A 25004-nucleotide genomic window follows, 5' to 3' on the forward strand; every position below is an offset into this window, starting at 1 on the left:
GTTTGAACATAACACGTTATAAGTAAAACCTTTCCCCTACCAAGGGAATCCTATGTGCTGCATTTTCAAGCACAAAGGAGGGTTTAGCTTGCATGCTAAAGCTAACAAGGGAAAATAGGAATGTTGTTTTCTTGTGCGACGTTGAAATTGCTCCGCCTTGCGGAATGGAAGTCCCGGCCCGGATAGTTCCGTTTGATTTCAGAGTGTGAAATCATTGACTGCTGATGTGCCCTAGTATATTCTTTCTTGAAGAATTATTCAGGTCACACTCAGGTCATTACTTTTGATATCCAGACGGATATTAATGTCTTATCCAATTGAACTAATACGTGTAAATCTGGCAATTTACATTCTGAAATAGATCTTTAAAATAATATCCAAATTGATGTTTTCTAAATAAGACTTTGTAAACTTTTTCCAAACCAACCTAGATGAAGCAACTTCTCAGGTTAATTAAAGTTTAATTTCCAAATAGCCTTTACACGTCTGATTTATAATTGCAACTATTGACAAAAGCAGGAAATGAAAACATTCTTCTAGTCGACGGAACTGTGTTTGAAATCTGAACAATTAAAAGTAATTTCAAATACTTATGACGATGAATGAGCACAAACTCTTCAACAAAATCGTTGTCTCCAGGAACAACTCGATTTAGCCAAAACTAAATACAATGTAGTCCACTCCAAACTAGATAAATCTGTTGAGTTATCTAGAAACAGGAGCGCTCAATTTGATAACATGCAGGCAGTTTTGTTGAACGTTATTCAGAGTAACACGGTTCTAGTCAAAATTCTGCACACCAAAGACAATCAATTGATGAACACAATGACTAAGTTGGACGACAAATCAGCAGAACTCATTGAAGTTTCTGACCAAATGAATGATGAGAGAACTCGGGTGATGAGAAGAAATCTCCTCACTGAATCTCTCTCTCCGTACTCAAGACCTCTATCTGCAAACCATGACAGATAAGTTTGAGACCGAAAGGAGCAAGTGCGACACTCATGTGTCCAAAATCAGTACTCTAAGCGCTCAAGTGGACTCTGCAATGCTGCAGAATACCACCCTTAGGTGCCATCTGGAGGAAATCCAGAATGGTCACGCTCGGAGCCCTGCACTCAAAGGAGTGTAGACTATAGGTTTCAGACATTGCCTCGATTAAGTGTCCCTCAGTCAGTCTCCTTATGGCCATTCGGCACTGAGTAATATGGCGCCTCTTAGCCAAAAAAGCCCATGCTTGGCTTCTCCTCTTGGCCTTTTGGCCCCACTTTCCCCACAGGATTAAGCCAACCCTCTCCGCCCGCTTGACGCGGAAAACCTTGACAAACTCGTCAACAATTACCCCACCTTTGATCCCGTTCCAGGTCAGCCATACGATACTGAGACGTTCCTAGCTGACATAGAGGATGCGTTGGATGGCTACCTGAATGCTACAGGTTCTGCCAGGGTTTACCCGTTGAAGCAAACATCGAATAGACACATGACGAGGTTCATTCGTCTACAACAGCAACACGTGCTAAATGACTACGCTAAACTTGCCACAACTTTGAAATTAGAATTCAGTGGATCTGCGTCTCGCAAACACGATAGCTCACTGGCTAACACAGTCAAACAAGCTCGGAACGAACACCCACAAGCTTACTATTATAGGCTTCGTTCAGCTTACTTTGGCCTACTCACTGAAACAGGCATGGAAGACCTGTTACCATTTAAACAAATGTTCCTGTCGAACATGTATCCCACCTTCATTACCTACTTTGGCCCTGCAGCCCACGTTGGCTTGCCTATCTTACAACTCAGAGAGCTTGCAAGCCCAGCTTTTGAGGCATCAAAAGCTCGCAACGCTAAGAGCCTTGATCACTCGGTTTTGAAGTTTGACCAGGAGCACTCACTCCAGTTAGAGGGCTCATTATCAGGTATTGGAGCGTCAAGAGATGACGCACAAGAACAGTTTCTACCACGAAACCATGATTCCAATAGCCTCCGCTGTCGAAATAACTGTAAAGTACGTCGTCATCAAATTGACTACCTCTACAATCGACCTGTTCAGTACGTTCCTGCACCCAACCCACACCAAGTGTCAGAGCACAAGGGTAACAAAGGGTTGCAGGATGATCAAAACATAGACCAATGTTCTCCAGAAGTTCCACTATGTGAAGAACTAAAGTGAGAAACATTTGAGAAAAGGGCAAAAGATAAGTCACAAGGACTAGACGGGGAATTACCGGACACCAGGTACGCAGGAATTAACACCCATATCAAGGACGTTAAAATTAAAATCTCTCACTCGAGACCCTATCCAGGGCCCGCTTGATCAAAAACAAGCCCACGGGCTTTGTCTATAGACTCTGATACAAAAGTTACGAAGAAAAAGGTCAAACGCTTCGTTAAAGCCAAGCCCACTCAAGATCTGAAAAGTCGATCTGCTTCCACCTTGAACAGAATTGACACATCACGTCGTTGCCAACGACCACTCCACTTTGTGGGGAATATGTCCACTAAACACAAATCAAAACGACCATACCTGGAAACAGTCCTGGAGGACTGTTTAACTTGTCATGCGCTAATTGATTCAGGTGTGACAATATCTCTCAAACATTGTTTGATGATCTAAAAAGGGCTTTGAAGCCAACTAAACATTGATTAAAAGTGGAACGATGCCACACTACACTTCGAGGGGTCACTCAGACTACCTCGCCTCTCACATTGAGAGTCATGCTGAAACTACTTCCAGGACGTATCGCTCTTTCACCCTGTGTATGTTACCAGCCTCGAAACTGTACCCCTGCTACTTGGAGCAGAATTGATGGATCGGTTACTCCCATTGATGGATTGGAAAACCAACCAGGTATGGTCACAGGCTACAGTGCCTTCTCCACAGACCACACTGTCTTCCCCTAATGCTAGCTGCAATGCAGTCATTCACGAGGGGTATCTGTCGAAAGCACCCCTTGGGAAAAAGACGTTTAGAAAACACTTGGTGCAGAATCCAAGGAGATATTACGATATCTCGACACATTCCATCAGCCAATCTGATTGAAAATTATTTTCATGATTTTGAGCCAGCTGTCCCTGTGAGTGAGCAACTTCCCTCCTCCTTGCAGTCGTGCAATACGGTAGTTGAGATGAACTTCTCTTGCCCTTCGGACACTTGCGCAAACACTGTGGCCGTCCCAGCAAGAAAAACATTGATGCGCAGAGTATACTCTGCTTCCGATGTTACACCTTCCGCTTTGTGGGGGACTGTCAACCCTTACAATGACACTAATGGCGTCAGTCCAGCAACTGACCCGATGACTCCCAATGGTGAAACACTTTGCGATATCATAGACCGATATCCTCATCTCAGTTCGCAGATACTGAAGAGGTTGCCATACGCAGATGCGGTGGTGACTGACAGACCTCGAAGGCCACTGAGGGTGTTGAAGCACAAACACTGGGAGCTTTGGTTGAAAGGTTACAGCCACTCTCATAATAACGTGGCCACTGACAACTCGTACATAGGGTCCGAACTTTTCATTTGCGCCTCGGATACCAACACCACCCGCTGGTGGGGGGATCCCAAGACACAAAGGCGGGGAATAGTAGCCCAGACCCATGATGAGCCTTATCGAGGCCAGTGGGGGGGTCGAGACTATGGACAACACCGTACGAGGCCGCCAGAGCATAAATCAAATCTAGTTGTAAACTCCCCTTTGAGAACAGTGTGGAGCAGACAGGCCCCTAGAAGGGGATTATCTTAGAACACATCTAAGATAGTACTGAGGTGTACCACACTGGTGGTAAAGGAAGTCCAGTGGACTTGTCCACCTACCAAATAAATGGCAACAATAATCATTCCTTGCCATGTGTTGTAGTCACTATTGGATGTTGTAGTCGTTATTGGATGTCAGAAGGTGAATTCACCAATTTGTAAGTCGCTCTGGATAAGAGCGTCTGCTAAATGACTTAAATGTAATGTAAATGTAAATGTCACAACAAGACAACTAGTAAAATGCTCTAATCATGTATTCCTGGAGGATAACATTTTAGAATAAATCGGTAGGATATCTGGACCCCTTGAGTACCAGTACCAATACCACAGTCAGTCCAGCAACACTCAGTAAGTGGATTAGTGACCTCACAATTTAAATTGCTATTGATAATAGCAAAATAGGAGTCACTCAGAGTGCAGCACGTGGAAGGGAATCTCCATTGCATTCTTCCAATGGTTACAAATGCCACTAATAAATAGAACCCTCCGTTCAGGAGAAACGTTATTAGAGTCATTAACCACGATCACACCACGTACGACTGGTCTAATACTTAGAGTACTTCCGTCATAAGGTTAGCTCCTCCGTGGATAACATAGCTATGAAGTATACTTCTTCATACCTACCACCACTACTATAGTGGAAGACAGTGACTGGTAGTAAAACTACTACAGACTCCCTCAACACCAATTCTGACTGACTTCCAGGCATTGACTTGAAAATTACCTGACTACGTCAGACTCATTCTGAACAAGTTGTAATCTGCCAGGATACTTGGTTTCCTTCCCTTGACATGTGCACCTGCGTAAGAATAAACTCACATGCACAACAGAACATCCGATTAGGATTTATGCTAGGATCACTTAAGGGTTCGAGCAAAATACCAGCCTTAGTAAAGTTGAACATTTATTTTGAGGCCTTTAACTCTACAGCTACAGCACAGACCAGTTATCTTCTCAGAAGTCCATAGGTTATCCCTGTAGACTGCCCAAAACTAGTGCCTTACAGCTGTAGACTTATCATTTAGTCCCCTTGGGATAGTACCCTAAGCAACACCCAGCAAATTAGGAAAGCCCTAGATATGACATTAGACAATGCCATGATAGGGTCATTTTGCCAAGACCATGGACGTACAGTGGGGCAAAAAATAATGTAGTCAGCCACCAATTGTGCAAGTTCTCCCGCTTAAAACATGAGAGAGGCCTGTAATTTTCATCATAGGTATACTTCAACCATGACAGAGAAAAATGAGAGAAAAAATCCAGAAAATCACATTGTAGGATTTTTAATGAATTTATTTGCAAATTATGGTGGAAAATAAGTATTTGGTCACCTATAAACAAGCAAGATTTCTGGCTCTCACAGACCTGTAACTTCTTCTTTAAGAGGCTCCTCTGTCCTCCACTTGTTACCTGTATTAATGGCACCTATTTGAACTTGTTATCAGTATAAAGGACTACTGTCCACAACCTCAAACCTTCACAGTCCAAACTCCACTATGGCCAAGACCAAAGAGCTGTCAAAGGACACCAGAAACAAAATTGTAGACCTGCACCAGAATGGGAAGACTGAATCTGCAATAGGTAAGCAGGTTGGTTTGAAGAAATCAACTGTGGGAGCAATTATTAGGAAATGGAAGACATACAAGACCACTGATAATCTCCCTCGATCTGGGTCCCCACGCAAGATCTCACCCCGTGGGGTCAAAAATGATCACAAGAACAGTGAGCAAAAATCCCAGAACCACACGGGGGTACCTAGTTAATGACCAGCAGAGAGCTGGGTCCAAAGTAAAAAAGCCTACCATCAGCAAGGGCATTGAAGATGAAACGTGGTTGGGTCTTTCAGCATGACAATGGTCCCAAACACACCACCCGGGCAACCAATGAGTGGCTTCATAAGAAGCATTTTAAGGTCCTGGAGTGGCCTAGCCAGTCTCCAGATCTCAACCCCATAGAAAATCTTTGGAGGTAGTTGAAAGTCCATGTTGCTCAGCAACAGCCCCAAAACATCACTGCTCTAGAGGAGATCTGCATGGAGGAATGGGCCAAAATACCAGCAACAGTGTGAGAAAACCTTGTGAAGACTTACAGAAAACGTTTGACCTCTGTCATTGCCAACAAAGGGTATATAACAAAGTATTGAGATAAACTTTTGTTATTGACCAAATACTTATTTTCCACCATAATTTGCAAATAAATTCATTAAAAATCCTAAAATGCGATTTTCTGGATTTTTTTCCCTCGTTTTGTCTGTCTTAGTTGAAGTGTACATATGATAAAAATTACAGGCCTCTCATCTTTTTAAGTGGGAGAACTTGCACAATTGGTGGCTGACTAAATATTTGTTTTGCCCCACTGTAGATATAATACATTCAATTAGATGATCACGGGGCATATTTTGTTTTGTTTATGCTTTCATTCATTTTGTTTCATTTTCTTCGGCATGTAGAAAGTGATAGAGCCATAAACAACTTCTCCATGCAACCATCAGTTAGTGCCACAATGGTGCTCATTTTGGAGGAAATGTAATGATATATTTCATGAGTGTGTGTGCGTTGTTAACATCTCCCTAAGTTACTGCCCAGATCTTCCCGTCTGGACAACCAGACGATGGGTCCGGAACGGCAATCCCATTCTGGACATCCGCTGCCAAGCCATGGAGCAGACTTCTTCATTTGCAGACAGCCTAACCAGGTCGACCACCAGAGGGGGGACTGCAATGGCGATCCCAATCTGGACATCCGCTGCCGAACCATGGAGCGGACTTCTTCATTTGCAGACACCCTACCCGGGTCAACCACCAGATGGGGACCACAACGATGGTCCACAACCAGGACAACCCACGGTCATTTTTATGTTGGTTTGCAACATGCAGGTTAATCGCAAGATTGAACCCAACATGGGGGGACTGTCATGGGGGGTAGACCCCAACATGGGGGATAGGTTTATGACAGTCATAAATACCTCTTTCCCCCTTTTTCCTCTCTTTACCCTACTGAGGTTACATTTGCAAAACCTTTGGTTAACATAGAGATTCTGGGAACATCAGTAGGTGGGGGAAATGAACTATATTCTGGTAATCCGAACAATTGAACATATGCGGTGGTACTTAATGAATATGATGTCAGTTCGGTTGTCATCTGAGACGTTCTCATCAATGATAAGATGACCAACTCTACAGTGGAAAGTCTACACATCAGAGTTATCGGATTTACATGGAATTGTTGTTCAATTTAAATGTTTGAATATGAAATTATTCGTGATGGGATGAAATGTGAATTTTCGCTTCTAAAATGTGAGAATTGGGTTTTCATAAGACAGCACTCTGCTACAAATGGGCTATAAAACTTTTCAAACACGCCCTCCTCTCCCTTCCTATATAAGCCCTGGACGACAATATAACTTCCTGTTCCAAGGATGTAGGATGACGGTCCTATGTCAGAATGGTTCAGATAATAACTACAGAACAAAGCCAACATCAGCGTGAGCTTTGGTTGCGAATGGTATGAACTTTGAACTCTTATTCACTACAGAAGTGATACCTCCTAGCCGTTGAGTTAGCAACAGCAGATGCAACGAGGGTGAGGAAGAAACAGACAGAGTATCCCGTCTATCACCCAACGAAGTTACTACAACGTATTCAATTGACAAGCAGAGATATTCTTCAAAGGAATCGGTTTGGCAACACGGCCTTCCATCTGCAACCAACCTACCGAAGCGCAGCTCAGAGTAAATATTCATTGCATTTTCCTTTTCCAAATGGGCGGTAATTTAGAATGCATCAGATACTGTATTTACGATAGCACAGCTTCTTCTCTTTGTTCCTGTCTTCCCGCTCTTCCACTCAAACCCAGCCCCTTTTTCTTTTGCGTAACAAGCTGTCATATCTATTCCGCCCACTAGGGACTTTTTCCTTTATGATGTAATTTGTAATCAAGTTATGATTTAATTAAGTGTATGTGTAATTCTGATTAGTTAGGTATTTAGTAAATACATGATTAAACCCAAATTTGTATTGCTGATACAAATTGTTAGCCAGGGTTCGTGCAGATAACCAAGAATTTACAACATTCAGATGAGACTGAATTAAGATGAAGATTAATATTGACTGCTATTGATGTAAAATATTACTAGGTCTTTAAGAGTTTATTCGGAAGATAACAGCTCTATAAATATTCTTTCATGGTGCCCGACTCTCTAGTTAATTACATTTACATGATTTGCTCAATCAGGTGATATTAATTTCGGAGAAATTATTTTATAGAATAGCATGTCATATCACTTAATCCGGCATACTGACTACGACAGTAGTCTACATTTAAGTTAAAAGGCCGTACAATTTAAATTCTGCATAATGGCACAGCATTTCATAGACTACTGTTTATGCATGCAAACACTCACTTACACTACTGATTACACACACACACCATTGTCAATTATATTTAGTTTACATTAATAAATTTATTTTTGTTCATCTTTGTCAATCTTTGTCTCCATGTTGTCTCCCTTTTGTAATGAACTTCGAGCCGGTTCGTGACAAGTGGGGGCTCATCCGGGATCATAATTTTGGTTCCTAGACATTTTGGCGTATAGCACTTTGTTGCATTATGAAGGACTAATACTGATGTAATTTGGCTTACTCTTATTGGGAGAAAATGTGTAGTTAATGTTAAAACTCTAGGTGCTCTGTTTGCATTTTTTGTTACAGCTTGTTTGAGTTGTAATGTTTGGTGCCCAGTACTGGTTGTGTTTGCTTGGTTGGTAAACTTGCCAATGCGGTGGATAGTTCATTGTGTGCTGTGTTGGAGAAAGTACTTTGGTTAGTTTCCAGGCCCCTGCCCAGGCTGGAGACTCTTGCTGTTCTCACTGTTGGGACATAAGTCCAAGGCGGTGAGTACAATTGGTTGTGTTCCTCAGTGGGAGATTTGGGTAGGGTAGTGACACTAGCTACCTGGCGCTATAGCCTTTTTTCCTCTTAGGCTTAGCGTTGTTTCACTTTGGAATATGCTGGGCATGGTTTTTTTTGTGCGTGTTGTCTTTGGACTGAGCAGTTGTCTCGGGTCACATCTGTGGCTTGGGGAAATCTGCCAGCATGCTGGGTGGTTTATTTTCTTGCCAGCAGGCTACAGTGTGTAATTATCCACTGCAAATCTGCACAAAGACTAGGGTTGAGTTACTGTAGGTTTTAGGGAAGCTTCATAAATATTTCATCTCTCTTCTGTGGTGCCCAGTGTGATTGTCATTTCTCTGGTTGTGGTCTGGTGTGCTCAGCAGAGGGGAAGAATGAGATTATTTATTTGTATTTTCTGACTATGGTGACACGTTCATTCGCTTTCCCTCAGAGGAACTGTTAGAATGATGTACTAAAGAACAGCTGTTGAAGGTTGCTGAACACTACAAGTTTGAAATTAGTGATGTCTAAATTATTAGGTTAATATTGAAGGCCAATCTGTTGGCATGGTAATCTTGATGTTACCACTGGGACAGCCTCTGCTGAGGACTCGCCGTCTCCCCGTAAAGTTACAATGACCGCTCCATCAGTTAGTCGTAGTAATCTTCTATATGATCAGCAGAAAGAACTGCTCCTGTTACAGCTAGAGCATGATCGTGTGAAGAATGAAAAAAAATGGCATTTAACTTCTTGGGTCAAGCAATCCCGGATCCGGGATCCTATTTATAGCCTCAAGCTCATTAGCATAACACAACGTTAACTATTCATGAAAATCGCAAATGAAATGAAATAAATATATTTGCTCTCAAGCTTAGACTTTTGTTAACAACACTGTCATCTCAGATTTTCAAAATATGCTTTTCAACCATAGCTAAACAAGCATTTGTGTAAGAGTATTGGTAGCTAGCATAGCTATAAGCCTAGAATTCAGCCAGCAACATTTTCACAAAAACAAGAAAATCATTCAAATAAAATCATTTACCTTTGAAGAACTTCAGATGTTTTCAATGAGGAGACTCTCAGTTAGATAGCAAATGTTCAGTTTTTCCTGAAAGATTCTTTGTGTAGGAGAAATCGCTCCGTTTTGTACATCACGTTTGGGAAAATTCAATCATCAAAACGGCAAACTGTTTTCCAAATTAACTCCATAATATCGACTGAAACACGGCAAACGCTGTTTAGAATCAATCCTTAATGTGTTTTTCACATATCTCTTCATTGATATATCATTCGTGGTAGTCTCCTTTCTCCAGTGAATCGCTTGGAAAAAGACGTGCAGTTGAAGATGACGCACCAATTTCGACGGAGGACACCGGGCGGACACCTGGCAAATGTAGTCTCTTATGGTCAATCTTCCAATGATATGCCTACAAATACGTCACAATGCTGCAGACACCTTGGGGAAACTATAGATCGGCCAGGCTCATTCCTTGCAAATTCACAGCCATATAAGGAGACAATGAAAAACAGAGCCTCAAAAATCCTGCTCATTTCCGGGTTGAAGTTTCATCTTGGTTTTGCCTGTAGCATCTGTTCTGGGGCACACACAGACAATATCTTTGCAGTTCTGGAAACGTCAGAGTGTTTTCTTTCCAAAGATATCAATTATATGCATAGTCAAGCATCTTTTTGTGACAAAATATTGCGCTTAAAACTGGCACGTCTTTTTATCCAAAAATGAAATAGCGCCCCCATAGATGTAACAGGTTAAACAGGATATGGAGCGTGCTAAAATCCAGCTGCAGCAAGAGCGGCTAGAGCTTGTTAGGGAAGGAAAACTCTCGGGAGAGTTTGCTCTGGGAAGGTGACCCAGATTTACCTAGGGGTCGTTCCTAAGTCATGCCCAGGACACATTTGAAATTGTTGGGAACTTACGCTTGCGTTAGTTTAATAGAAAGGACCCTGAGACATTATTTTTGTTTGAGCATTTTGCTGATGCAAGGAGTTGGCTTGATTCTGACTGCACTTTAATGTTGCAGTGTGTGCTGACTGGCAGACAGGATGCATATTCAGCGTTTAGTGTAGCCAAGTGTCAGTTATAAGGTTAAAACGACTGTGTTACAGATTTACACATTTGTTCCTGAGGCTTACAGCCAACAATTTAAAACTTTAAAAAGGGATGATAAGAGGCCTCCCAGGTGGTGCAGTGGTTAAGGGCGCTGTACTGCAGCGCCAGCTGCACCACCAGAGACCCTGGGTTCGCGCCCCTGTCATAACCGGCCATAACCGGGAGGTCCGTGGGGCGACGCACAATTGGCCTAACATCGTCCGTGTTAGGGAGGGCTTGGCCGGTAGGGAAATCCTTGTCTCATCACACCAGCGACTCCTATGGCGGGCCAGTTGCAGTGCACGCTAACCAAGGTTACCAGATGTATGGTGTTTCCTCCAACACATTGGTGCAGCTGGCTTCCAGGCTGGCTTCCCAGGGTCTCTGGTGGTGCAGCTGGCGCTGCAGTACAGCGCCCTTAACCACTGCGCCACCCGGGAGGCCCCTTATCATCCCTTTTTAAAGTGTGTTGGTTGGGTTGTGTATCGGAGGACACATGACTTTCAACCTTCATCTCTCCCGAGCCCGTACAGGAGTTGTAGTGAACAATAAACAATTGGATACCATGAAATTGGGTAGAAAAAGGTGTTAAAAAAGGGATAGGCAGACTCATGTTGAGTTTGCGTGAGAATTATCTTCACAGTTTAATCGCTGGTGTTCCGCCTCTGCAGTTATGACTTTCCAAGGGCTGTGATCTGATTATGTTAGAGCAATTTAAGGGCACAATCCCTGATCATATAGCCGTGTACATTAACAAATGAAAAATTAAGACTGTCGCTGAAGCTGTGGTTTTGGCAGAGCCTGGGCGCGAACCCAGAATCTCTGGTGGTATGTTTTGACTCACAAAAGTGTCTTTGCAGAGCCCCGTATTCGGATTGAGTGGGGACGTTTGGAGAGATTTGGGCCTCGCTCACCGAGATACTTTGGTTCACGGGCAGAGTTTCATTCAACTAGGGTTGAACCTGACTCCCGTGGTAAAACTGACTTTGGTCAAGAGTGTCACTACTGTGGAAAATGAATGTCCGGTTCTCAGGGCTAGGGGTAAATTCAGTACATGTGCTTATATTAAATATAAGCCTATGGCGTTAGCTGCGCCTGTTCCACATCAGATCACTCCTGACACATTGTCTCATACCCAGGGGCATGTGAAAGTCCATATTGACCTAAACTATTTACCTTTCATTACGGAGGGTTTTGTGTCTATGTTAGGAAGGAAGAACCTAGTGCAAGTGAAGATCCTGAGACACAGGTGCCTCAATCATTTGTTGGAATCTGTTATCCTTCTCTGCTGAGACTGATTTGGGGAATAGTGTTCTAATTAGGGGAAAGGTTTGAACACTAACAGTTCCATTGCATTAATTGGCGTTGGATTGTGGATGTGACAGGTGAGGTTGTTGTGGGGGTGCGTCCTTTGTTGCCTATTGAGGTTATCGACGTTATCCTTGGGAAAAACTTGGCTGGTGAACGTGTATGGCCTGTCGTGTTTCTATCTAGTGGTTTCCACTAATCAGGATTCCCTACAAATGATGGCTGAGTGATCAGTTTCCCATAGGTGTTCTCTGCATGTGCAGTAACGTGTTCTACCTGGTCACTGCGCCGGCTAACGAGAATACCACAGTCTATCACTGTTGCCCTGTTATCCCGTTATCTGTAACCCGCTCAGATCTAATCAATTCGCAACAGACTGATCCCACATTAGAAGAGTTGTGTGACCAAATTGTGCCTGTGGAACAGTTTGGAGATGTAACCCATGGCTATTTTCTCCAACAGGATGTTCTGATGAGGAAGTGGGTGTTTCATGATAGTTGTTTTCTAGGGGAGGCGATTAGTCAGGTTGTTGTACCAGTGAGCTGGTGTTGCTAACTTCTCACAATGTTGCTGGACATGTGGGTGTGAGAAAAACCTACACTCGCATGTTAAGACATTTCTTTTAACCTCGGCTAAAGAGGGATGTTTCTAAGCTCATCAAAACTGGTCAATTAACTGGTAAACCTAATCAAGCTATTAAGCCGGTACCACTGTTTCCTATTCCTGTACTCAGCCAACTTTTTGAGTATCTGATTATTGACTGTTCGTCTCGTTCTAAAAAGGGTAGTAGTTACCTGTTCACTAATGTGTCAGACCACTAGGTTTCCTGCTGCCTATCCTCTCCGGTCTATCATGACTAAGTCTGTGTTAAAAGCTTTGACTCCGTCTCCCGAGCCCCCTCAGTCCCTGTTATCGTGTGTGATTACCGGCAACGCCTGTACGCCGCTGGTGAAATGGCTAAAGAGGAGCTATCCTCTTCACTGGGGAGGATGAAGGGCATATTTGATGGGTGAGCTGAGCCTCGTCACTTTAGTCTAGGTGACCAGGTTATTGCTCTGCTGCCAATCATTGGTTCTCCTTTTCAAGCCAAGTTTCAAGGTCCATATACTGTGGTGCGCCAGCACACTGAGCAAAACTATCTAGTTGCCACTCTAGAATGGAGATAAACACACCAACTATGCCATGTAAATTTGTTAAAACCCTATTATGCACGTTCCTCAGACTGAACAGTGGGAGTCTACAGAGGACTGTATTACCTATTATTTTGGCCGATACCGTTATTTCCCTGGGTTCTTGTCATGCTAGGTCCGTGCATGAGGAGGATGTTCTTGGTCCCGATGATTGCATACTGCAGGGTAGATTGAAAAATTCAGAGACACTGGATATTTTAGACAGCCTTCTCGCTCATCTATCTGTTGATGGGCAGAAAGAGATGGTTGGTCTGATTTATTTTCTGATGTACAAATGATATTGACATTGGTGATGCTGACCCCATTAGTCAGTGGTTCTATAGTTTCTTCAGAGACTGCGTTGTCTGGATGCTAAGGTCAAGTACATGCTGGAGAGTAAGATAGCAGAGCCTTTCTCCAATTGGGCTTCTCCCTGTATCTTGGTCAGTAAACCGGATGGGACAAACAGATTTTGTACGGACTACCGTAAGGTAAAGTGTCACTAAACCAGATTAATTTCCTCTTCCTCGGATGGAGGGCTGTGTTGATCAAGTCAGCGCCGCTAAGTTTGTGCAAAATTGACCTGGTGAAGGGCTATTGGCAGGTGCCACTGATGAGTAGGGCACGTGAAATCTCTGCCTTTATTACACACTGTGGTCTGTACTCGTATTCGGCTATAAGTTTCGGCCTGCTTAATGCACCTGCCACTTTTCAGTGACTTATGAACAGGGTTGACTCCGGTCAGGCTGGGTGCGCTGTTTATCTGGATGATGTAGTGATATACGTAGATACTTGGGAGGAACATCTTTCCCGTATTCAAGCCTTGTTCGACCGCCTAGCTGCGGGTCACCTCACGATCAATCTGGCTAAATGCGAGTTTGCTCAAGCGACCTCTACATACCTTGGAAAGATGGTTGGGCAGGGTGAAGTTCGGGCTAAAGTGATAGCTATTGATGCTATTCCACCAACTACTAAAAAGGAACTGACGCATTTCTTGGGAATGATTGGTTATTACCGTAGTTTTTGTAGGACATTTTCTACTGTGGTCGCTCCCTTGTCAGATTTGCTGAAAGATAAGGCTGTTTACGTATTGTATTCTCGTTGACAACATGCTTTTGAAGATGCAAAGAGGTTGCTTACCTCAACTCTGGTGCTGGCTGCTCCTAATGTGGATTTGTCATTTACCTTGCAGGTGGATGATAGACATGTGGGGGCAGGTGCAGTTTTGCTGCAAGCAGATGTCGGGTTGAGAGGCCTGTTTAATTTCCAAAAAGTTTAACCATTATCAGTGAGCTACTCGGTCATTGGAAAAAGAAGCGCTAGCACTCATATGGGCCTTACAACACTTTGAAGTGTATATCGGGTCGGGAGTAGTGCCTATTGTGGTCTACACTGACCATAACCCTCACCTTTTTGAGGTCCATGATGTGTCCTAATCAGAGGATAATGAGATGTTTATTGTTACAAGCATACCATCTCGGTGTGCGGCACATCCGGGGGACTGATGTCATTGCTGACGCGCTTTCGTTAGCCCGGTTCCTGAATGTCCATGTGACTGACCACTTATTTTATGTCTGGTATTGTCCTGTTCTGTCGCTCCTGTCTGTTCCCTTCTGGTCTCATTTTCTTTCCTCTTAAAGGTTGCTTCCTGTCTGCAAAGGTTGCTGAGGTCTGGGGAGGATGAGGTTGGCTGGGGTAAAGGGACGCAAAGGCTGGATTAATTTGTGTGACTGGTATGGTGTTCCGGGGTCTTTGTTGGTCCCCGGTTTTATGGGGGGGAGGGGTGTGATGACCCTCCCACTCTGTCTGCCGAATTCTTTCTCTTTGCTCTTGTTTTCCTCGGTGGGTGGTGCCGGGAGGGTCGTCAGCAAAATGGGACACCTGGGCTCCTGTGTCCCAGGATAAATGCACCTCTTCCCCATTCATTGAGTTGACTCTCTCCAGGCAGACACTGGTAGATTTTGGTTGTGGCCGTTTGTTTGCTTTGGCACCTCTCAACACCCCACATCACATTTATGCATGCAAACACTCACTTACACTACTGATTACACACACCATTGTTAGTTATATTAGTTTACTTTATTTAATACATATATTTTATTATTCATTGTCTTCCTTTTGTTTAGAACTTTGATCCGGTTCGTGGCATTTGTATTTACAATTCCCTTATCCAAATGGATAAATTGACCTAGCTCTTATCAAGTTGTGAATTACATTGCATGGATAAGTGTTATTTCTATTGGAAAAAAAATAGTCAATGCTTTCACAATGGAACCAGTAGGTTCGCTAGACCTTATTCATGGTTCCCTCACGTAAAATGTTGGTGGAATTAAGTCAAAGTCAGAATCTGCAGACACCTCTGCCACATCTATATTTATTTGAGCTCCACCCAAAATTAATAGCAGGTGAATAGCACATTCTCATGCTTAAATTCAAGGTCAACATACTCAAATAACTGCATGAAAAGGGATTAATGTTCCATTTACAAGCACATAACTCAAGCACATAATTTGTGTTTCCAATCCCATTAACATTGTCAAAGTTTTTGCAACAAACGATAAACTATGTGCCTGCTCTGAGTTTGGCACATGAGCTCTAGCCAACAGCTGGTATATGCAGTGCTGAGGGTACATGATGAGATTATGGGAAAGAGCGAAATTTGTTACTTGGCAGCCAAGCACCGAGCATTGTCACCAGCATACACTTTCTTGATGCTTAATGAAAATTGTCTTCAAGCTCTTCACCGTGCACTTTCCCCACCCTGAGATGTTCATAACCAAATTAATATGTTGCCTATTAAACTGTACGTGCTTTTCCAAGTTGTAGTGGTAGCACAACACAAAATGGCATTGTGTTACTGCAAGGTTACAATTGTAAGGGAAAAGACATTTCCACTTCCATTTGTTGCATGATCTATGTACTTCACCGACAAAATAATAATTAACTTGTTTTGTTCACATTTAAAATAGTTAAATAACTATTTGTTTCCATCAGGCCTGTCGTGAGGTTTATTTTACCTGACAGGTACTTTACTCACAAACATGATTGGATGGAAACATGGTCAATGATTACACCATATGTTTCTTACTAACCAATAGCATATGAAGTGTACTGTATATCACACACAACACCACTTTGTGAAGATTGCTTTCCCAATAGCATTCTAAATTCACCCTATACTATTTTGCAATCAAATAATTGTTGGTTTAGTTAGAGCTGTAAAGTACAGATGATAGATAAAACTCAACCTCAAATAGTAATTTCTTATTTCTTTAAAAATATATTTGTGTTTTTACCCTCTTTTTCTCCGGACTTTTGATCTTGTTGCATCGCTGCAACTCCCCAACGTGCTCAGGAGGGTCGAGCCATGTGTCCTAACCCCGAAGCCAGCTGCACCAATGTGTCGGAGGAAACCCATTCAAGTGACGACCGAAGGCAGGTGCCCGGCCTGCCACAGGGTGTCGCTAGAGCGCGATGAGCCAAGTTAAGGACCCCCTAGCCAAACCCGGACAACGCTGGGCCAATTGTGCACCGCCCTATGGGATTCCCAGTCATGGCCGGTTGTGACACAACCTGGGATCGAAATGTTTTTACATTTTTGTCAATTAGCAGATGCTCTTATCCAGAGTGACTTACATGAGCAATTATTAAGTGCCTTGCTTAAGGGCACATAAACAGATCTTTCACCTATTCAGATTTGGGATTCACACCAGCAAACTTTGTTACTGGTCCAATGCTCTTAACCACTAGGTTACTTGCCACCTGGTCCTGCCACACTCCAAACCTCATAACATTTGGACCTGGAATTTCTGGGATCTCTCATTCTTCATCATCCTCTTACCCCTCCGGTTTCTGATTGCTATGATCTTGTCAAATGGGAAGATTTTCTTTGCGTATTACTCTCTCCAGTGAAGCACTTCAAGGCTCCATTTCTATTACAGCTCCTCCTTGTCCTGAGCTCTCATCTGTTCATGAAGGTCATGAACGCCTGGCTCTTCGTCTTCTCCGATTTATAGTTTTCTGCAGGACTCCAACATGAAGGTTAAGAGTTCCTAAAAGTTCGTAATTCTCTCCCAAGTATACTCTTAAAGTTGTGGCTAGGGTTATTTAAAAAAAAAATTAAAGATAAGAAATGGTCCTTCTTGCCAGGCTGGTTAATCTCTACCCTGCAAATGCTTTTTAAAGCTTCTCATTGCAATTAACACCTTGTTCTGTTCTGAGTCATAAACTAGTGACTTTACCTCAAATGTGATGCATGGAAAGATAATTCCTAAAAGCTCATTAAAGACATGCTCTGGTACTTTGGAGAGTAAGAAAGTATACTTTAAACCTCCCTCTTTGGGCTGGATGTGTCAATGTGTCGTCCATACATAATCTATTAACAGAACACAGGAGGTTGGTGGCATCTTAATTAGGGAGAACAGGCTTGGGGTAATGACTGGAGCAGAATCAGTGGAATGGTATCAAACACATGGTTTCCGTTTTGGCCATTACTATGAGCCGATCTCCCCTCAGCAGCCTCCACTGGAGCAGAATTACTGTCTTACCTCAATTAGCTATAAGATCCCTAGTTTGAAATCCACTGTTTTCTTGAACCTACGCTGTGCAATTTTGCCTACATTTCCCTAATGTGGGGCAGCTCCCGAGCAATTGGAGATCAGCCCCTCGCATTTGAGTGACAGCCAGCAAGAGGCCTGCCCAGCATGTCATTTTTTTAACGAGGCAAGTCAGTTAAGAACAAATTCTTATTTACATTGACTGCTCATCCATTTAAGTCAACGACTCCCTGTGTTTGCTTGAGTGTCAAATAAACCATATTTTCTGTTCACTTCTGCTCACATATATGCCCTTTATCACAGTCACAATGTACATGTGCCGAGGTGTCAACAATGTTAATTGCATATATGAGTGATGGGAAGAAATGTAGATGAGGCTTGGTTCCACCACGTTTCAGAGGTTGTTGCTTCTGTTCAGGGAAATAGGCACTGTGTACCTAATCACACTTCCACAAGAGCTTGTTTGAAAGTGGTAGATCACGGAGTGTGACCATCACGGCTCTGGTGCTGCAGATTGCCATAACCATCATGGAAATAGCTCTGGTGCTGCAGAGTAATATTTGTCCAAGGGGAATGGAGCACATGACATTTCTGAATAAAATGATCAAAATGTGGTTGGATTAAGAATAAGTTTTATCTTTGAAATGGTGTATAATATTTGTATGTTTGAGGAATTTTAATAATGAGATTTCTGTTGTTTGAATTTGGCGCCCTGCACTTTCACTGGCTGTCAAATCGAACCCGTTGACGGGATCTGATCCCTAAGAAATTTTTAAAGAATTTGCAATAATCTGTATTCCCTCTGTTGCAGTTTAAAGCACTGGAGCGAGAGAGGGAAATGAGAGAGAGAGGGGGGTCTGAGCTGTTGACTTCAGGCTTGCAGTTGTACCCCTCCAACCGTCCGATACACAATCTGTTTGGTTTGTCAAAGCTTCGAAAAACAAAGTCGCCAGTAATACATAAAATCCACGTTTGAACGGCAACACATTGGGAGTAGAGCAATAAATGTAGAACTTTTACAGTCTACACACATAGAAAATGACCAAGGCTTCTGAACAATTACAGAGGTTCCTCCTTTAAAAATTGTAAGCTTACACCATGTGACTTAGAGGTAATTTGGGCCACCCCCAGGTGGTGAGGGTAGGCAACAACATCTCCACCCCGCTGATCCTCAACACTGGGGCCCCACAAGGTTGCGTCCTGAGCCCTCTCCTGTACTCACTGTTCACCCACGACTGCGTGGCCACACACGCCTCCAACTCAATCATCAAGTTTGCGGACGACACAACAGTGGTAGGCTTGATTACCAACAACGATGAGACGGCCTACAGGGAGGAGGTGAAGGCCCTCGGAGTGTGGTGTCAGGAAAATAACCTCACACTCAACGTCAACAAAACTAAGGAGATGATTGTGGACTTCAGGAAACAGCAGAGGGAACACCCCCCTATCCACATCGATGGAACAGTAGTGGAGAGGGTAGTAAGTTTTAAGTTCCTCGGCATACACATGACAGACAAACAGAATTGGTCCACCCACACAGACAGCATCGTGAAGAAGGCACAGCAGCGCCTCATCAACCTCAGGAGGCTGAAGAAATTTGGCTTGTCACCAAAAGCACTCACAAACTTCTACAGATGCACAATCGAGAGCATCCTGGCGGGCTGAATCACCGACTGGTACGTAAACTGCTCCGCCCACAACCGTAAGGCTCTCCAGAGGGTAGTGAGGTCTGAACAACGCATCACCGGGGGCAAACTACCTGCCCTCCAGGACACCTACACCACCCGATGTTACAGGAAGGCCATAAAGATCATCAAGGACAACAACCATCCGAGCCACTGCCTGTTCACCCCGCTATCATCCAGAAGGCGAGGTCAGAACAGGTGCATCAAAGCTGGGACCGAGAGACTGAAAAACAGCTTCTATCTCAAGGCCATCAGACTGTTAAACAGCCACCACTAACATTGAGTGGCTGCTGCCAACACACTGACTCAACTCCAGCCATATTAATAAGTGGAATTGATGGGATATTATGTAAAATATATCACTAGCCACTTTAACTTCTTGAAACTCCCCATACCGGATCCGGGTTTGTGACTAAAGCCTCAGGCTCATTAGCATAACGCAACGTTAACGATTTCTGAAAATCGCAAATAAAATGAAAATAATGCGTCTGCTCTCAAGCTTAGCCTTTTCTTAACAACACTGTCATCTCAGATTTTCAAAATATGCTTTTGAACCATAGAAATTGACTAATTTAGCACGCAACATTTTTACAAAAACCAGATAACCAAATAAATAAAATCATTTACCTTTGAAGAGCTTCTGATGTTTTCAATGAGGTGACTCTCAGTTACATACCAAATGCGCAGTTTTTCCTGAAAGCGTCTGTGTGTAGGAGAAATCGTTCCGTTTTCTACATTGCGTCTGGCTACCGAAAAGAACCGAAAATTCAGTCACCTACAACGTAAAACTTTTTCCGGATTAACTACATAATATCGACCGAAACATGGCAAACGTTGTTTGGAATCAATCCTCAAGGTGTTTTTTCACATATCTCTTCATTGATATGCAGTTCGTGGAAGCTTGCTTTCCTCTCTGTATCCCATGGAAAAATACTGGCAGGTGACTTTGCGCACCAATTTCGGAGCAGGACACCGGGGCGGACACCTGGTAAATGTGGTCTCTTATGGTCAATCTTCCAATGATCTGCCTACAAATACGTCACAATGCTGCAGACACCTTGGGGAAACGACAGAAAGGGCAGGCTCATTCCTCTCGCATTCACAGCCATATAAGGAGACAATGGAAAACAGAGCCTCAAAAATCCTGCTCATTTCCTGGATGCCATCTCATCTTGGTTTTGCCTGAAGCTCACGTTCTAGGGCACGCACAGAGAATATCTTGGTAGTTCTGGACACGTCAGAGTGTTTTCTTTCGAAAGCTATCAATTATATGCATAGTCGAGCATCTTTTTGTGACAAAATATCTTGTTTAAAACGGGAACGTTTTTCATCCAAAAATGAAATAGCGCCCCCATAGATGTAAGTGGTTAAACAATGCTACTTAATATAATGTTTACATACCCTACATTATTCATCTCATATGTATACGTATATACTGTACTCTGTATCATCTTTATGTAATACATGTATCACTAGCCACTTTAACTATGCCACTTTGTATATACTGTACTCGATACCATCTACTGTATCTTGCCTATGCTGCTCTGTACCATCACTCATTCATATATCTTTATGTACATATTCTTTATCCCCTTACACTTGTATGTATAAGTCAGTAGTTTTGGAATTGTTAGTTAGATTACTTGTTGGTTATTACTGCATTGTTGGAACTAGAAGCACAAGCATTTCGCTACACTCGCATTAACATCTGCTAACCATGTGTATGTGACAAATAAAATTTGATTTGATTTCTTTAAGAGGCTCCTCTGTCCTCCACTCGTTAACTGTAACCTCTTGCTACGAGCAATCCCGTATCCGGGAGCGTAATCATTGCCTCAAACGCATTAGCATAACGCAGCGGACATAAATACCCCTAGAAACTTTTCCTATTCATGAAAATCGCAAATGAAATGAAATAAATATATTCAAACACAAGCTTAGCCTTTTGGTAACATCACTGTCATCTCAGATTTTCAAAATATGCGTTACAGCCAAGGCTAGACAAGCATTTGTGTAAGTTTATCATGACATAATGCTATGCTAGGCTCTACTGGCAGCAGGCAACATTTTCACGAAAATAAGAAAAGCAACCAAATTAAATTATTTACCTTTGAAGAACTTCAGATGCTTTCACTCAGGAGACTCCCAGTTAGATAGCAAATGTTCCTTTATTCCAAAAAGATTATTTTTGTAGGAAAAATAGCTCCCGTTTCTTCATCATGCTTGGCTGAGAAATCGACCGTAAAATGCTACAACTATAACGACAAACTTTTTTCAAAATTTGATCCATAATATCGACAAACACGGCAAACATTGTTAAGGATCCATCCTCAAGGTGTTTTTAACATATATATTCGATAATATATCCGTCGAGGCAATTGGTTTCTCATAAGAAGCGATTGCAAAAATGGCGACATCAGTATTTTACGTGAGATTTTCTGCGGGAGACACCATGTGACCACATGCTATATATGGTCCCTTACAGCCATTCTTCAATGGAAATGCCTAAAAAGATGTCACAATGCTGTAGACACCTTGGGAAATGTAAGCTCATTCATAGCTCATTCAGCGGTTTCAAAAAATGCAGCACTTCTTGGTGGATTTTTATCTGGGTTTCGCCTGTAACATCAGTTCTGTGGCACTCACAGACAATATCTTTGCAGTTTTGGAAACGTCAAAGTGTTTTCTTTCCAAAGCTGTCAATTATATGCATAGTCAAGCATCTTTTCGTGACAAAATATCTTGTTTAAAACGGGAACGTTTTTCATCCAAAATGTTTAATAGCACCACCTAGTCGCAAAAAGTTAACTGGGCAAGTCAGATAAGAACAAATTCTTTTTACAAGGACAGCCTACTCCTTCCTCCCTGTCGGGGAATTGAAACCCTGTTTCTGGCATGCACACAGGGAATCTTCAGCTAAATAGCCCAGTACTGTACACTCGATCGTCACATTGTACAGCGTCATATTTTCCGTACCATCCTAACGGAGGGTTTTTAGTTTTTCTTGGAATAGAAACACCATAATATAAATCAAATTAATAAAGCAACTACCAGTCAAAAGATTGGACATACCTACTTATTCAAGGGTTTTCTTTATTTTTACTATTTTCTACATAGTAGAATAACAGTGAAGACATCACAACTATGAAATAACACATACGGAATCAGTTTAGAACAAATTCTTATTTACAAGGACAGCCTACTTTACAAGGACAGCCTACAGCCTCCCCATCGGGGAATTGAATTCCGTTCTCCCATGTGCCCACATTCTCTCGTAAAGCCATTATTGAAGGCTATCAAATGTTTCTCAAAGATGCCATCAGGTGGTCAAACTAGCACTACTTTTTCACAATCACAATTCCAGTGGGTCAGAAGTTTACATACACTAAGGTGACTGTGCCTTTGAACAACTTGGAAAATTCCAGAAAAGGAAGGACAAAGGACCTTGTGAAGAGGCTGGAGGAAACAGGTACAAATGTATCTACATCCACAGTAAAACGAGTCCTATATCGACATAACCTGAAAAGCCTCACAGCAAGGAAGAAGACACTGTTCCAAAACCATCATAAAAAAAAGCCAGACTAGAGTTTGCAACTGCACATGGGGACAAAGATTGTACTTTTTGGAGAAATGTCCTCTGGTCTGATGAAACAAAAATAGAATTGTTTGGTCATAATGACCATCATTATTTTTGGAGGAAAAAGTGGGATGCTTGCAAGCTGAAGAACATCATCCCAGCTCTGCTGCAGGAGGGTTGGTGCACTTCACATAATAGATGCCATCAATGAGGGTGGATAAATTGAGGCAACATCTCAAGACATCAGTCAGGAAGTTCAAGCTTGGTCGCAAATGGGTCTTCCAAATGGACAATGACCCAAGCATACTTCCAAAGTTGTGGCAAAATGGCTTAAAACTCTTTCAGCCACCCCCCCACACTTTTTTCAATTTTCGCCTGATTTGAATGAAAACACTGAAGTTTGTGTAAATGTGAATTCAATGTAGGAGAATATAACACAATAGATCTGGTTTAAATAATACACTGGGAAAAAAACACATGTTTTTTCTTTTATTGTTATATCATCATCTTTAAAATGAAAAAGACAAAACAAACATTCAGATAGGATGATGGGACAGTTGCAGTGAAAATCATAAGAGGGCAACAGTACTTGTGCAAAGTTTCAGAATGATAACTTTCAAAATGAGTGTGCTACATGACACTTATCATGTCCCACACAAGTAGCCCAAATGTACCCAAGTGGCCACGTTGGTGAAGTTACACATTTTTTTATGAAATAACTATATACAAAATGTCAAAATGGTATTCTAACACCCCCCCCCCCAAATTTCTTTCTAGAAAAAACATGAAAAAAATATATATACATTTACAAAATAACACTTTCAATATTTGGAAGACCCTCAGTCCTCTACACAATATTGTGCTGCTGATGCCAGGTGCCATAGCAGTCTCTTTCTGCTGTAGAGCACATGGTCACCAAGCATGTGGTGCAGGTGATGGGGGACTTCATTTTGCAAAGACCACAGCGATGCCTCCATGCTGTGTCCTTTTGGCCCTGAGGCACATCCATGCCTGCAGAAATACATTTGGGCAGATGAACACCACTTGTGGCAGGAGCAGAAGGGACAGAGGTAGAGGGGCCAGAACGTGCTGCTGTGGTGCTGTAGCCAGCAAGCTCCTTGATGAACAGCTCTCTGAAGGCTAGCTGTGAGATGGGGGGCTTTCCACAGCTCTTAGCCATTTCCTTGTGTAGGAGGAATGCATTCACCACAGCAATGTTGATGAAATGATAGAAGAAGGTCTTGTATCATTTCATCGTCTTATGGAGAACATTGTAATAGCCTATCAGAGTATCTGACAGGTCCACACCTCCCATACTCTTGTTGTAGTCCTTCATTGCAGTTGGAATGGGGCCATTTTTTGCAGTAGTGCTGAGACAACAGGTGTCTGGCTGGATGAACCAGCTTCAGTGGGGGATGGACACCTTGGCACTGGGGGCTCCCATTCGGAGTCAGTGTCACTGTGAAAGAAAATATTCAGCTAGAATAGTTTCACATATGAGCCCTGTATCAACAGGTATAATAAACAGATATATATATAGAGTACAGGGAACATAAGGTTGAATATATTATTATAGACCTGCTAGATCTACTGTCTCATTTATATTATGACAGACCAACTAGATCTACTGTCTATTTTACATTATGACATTTCAGCTAGATCTACTGTCTCTATTATATTATGACAGACCAGCTGTATCTACTGTCTCCATTTCACTTTGGCCATTGTTGTGGGCCTGCCCTCCCCTCAACAGCCTCAAATAGGCTATTTCATGTGGGGGTGGAGCGGCAGACACGCATCTCGGCCATGCTCCCTCTAATCCAGAATATGTATATATACACACACAAACATAGGCTATGTGTCATATACATACATACAAACATACCCCACCCACAATGTATAGCCAACGTGTACTTTACACATTTCATTACACTTTTATATATTACTACTAAAATTT

This window comes from Oncorhynchus masou, chromosome 12 (genome assembly GCF_036934945.1).
Source record: "Oncorhynchus masou masou isolate Uvic2021 chromosome 12, UVic_Omas_1.1, whole genome shotgun sequence".
Taxonomy (NCBI): Eukaryota; Metazoa; Chordata; class Actinopteri; order Salmoniformes; family Salmonidae; genus Oncorhynchus; species Oncorhynchus masou.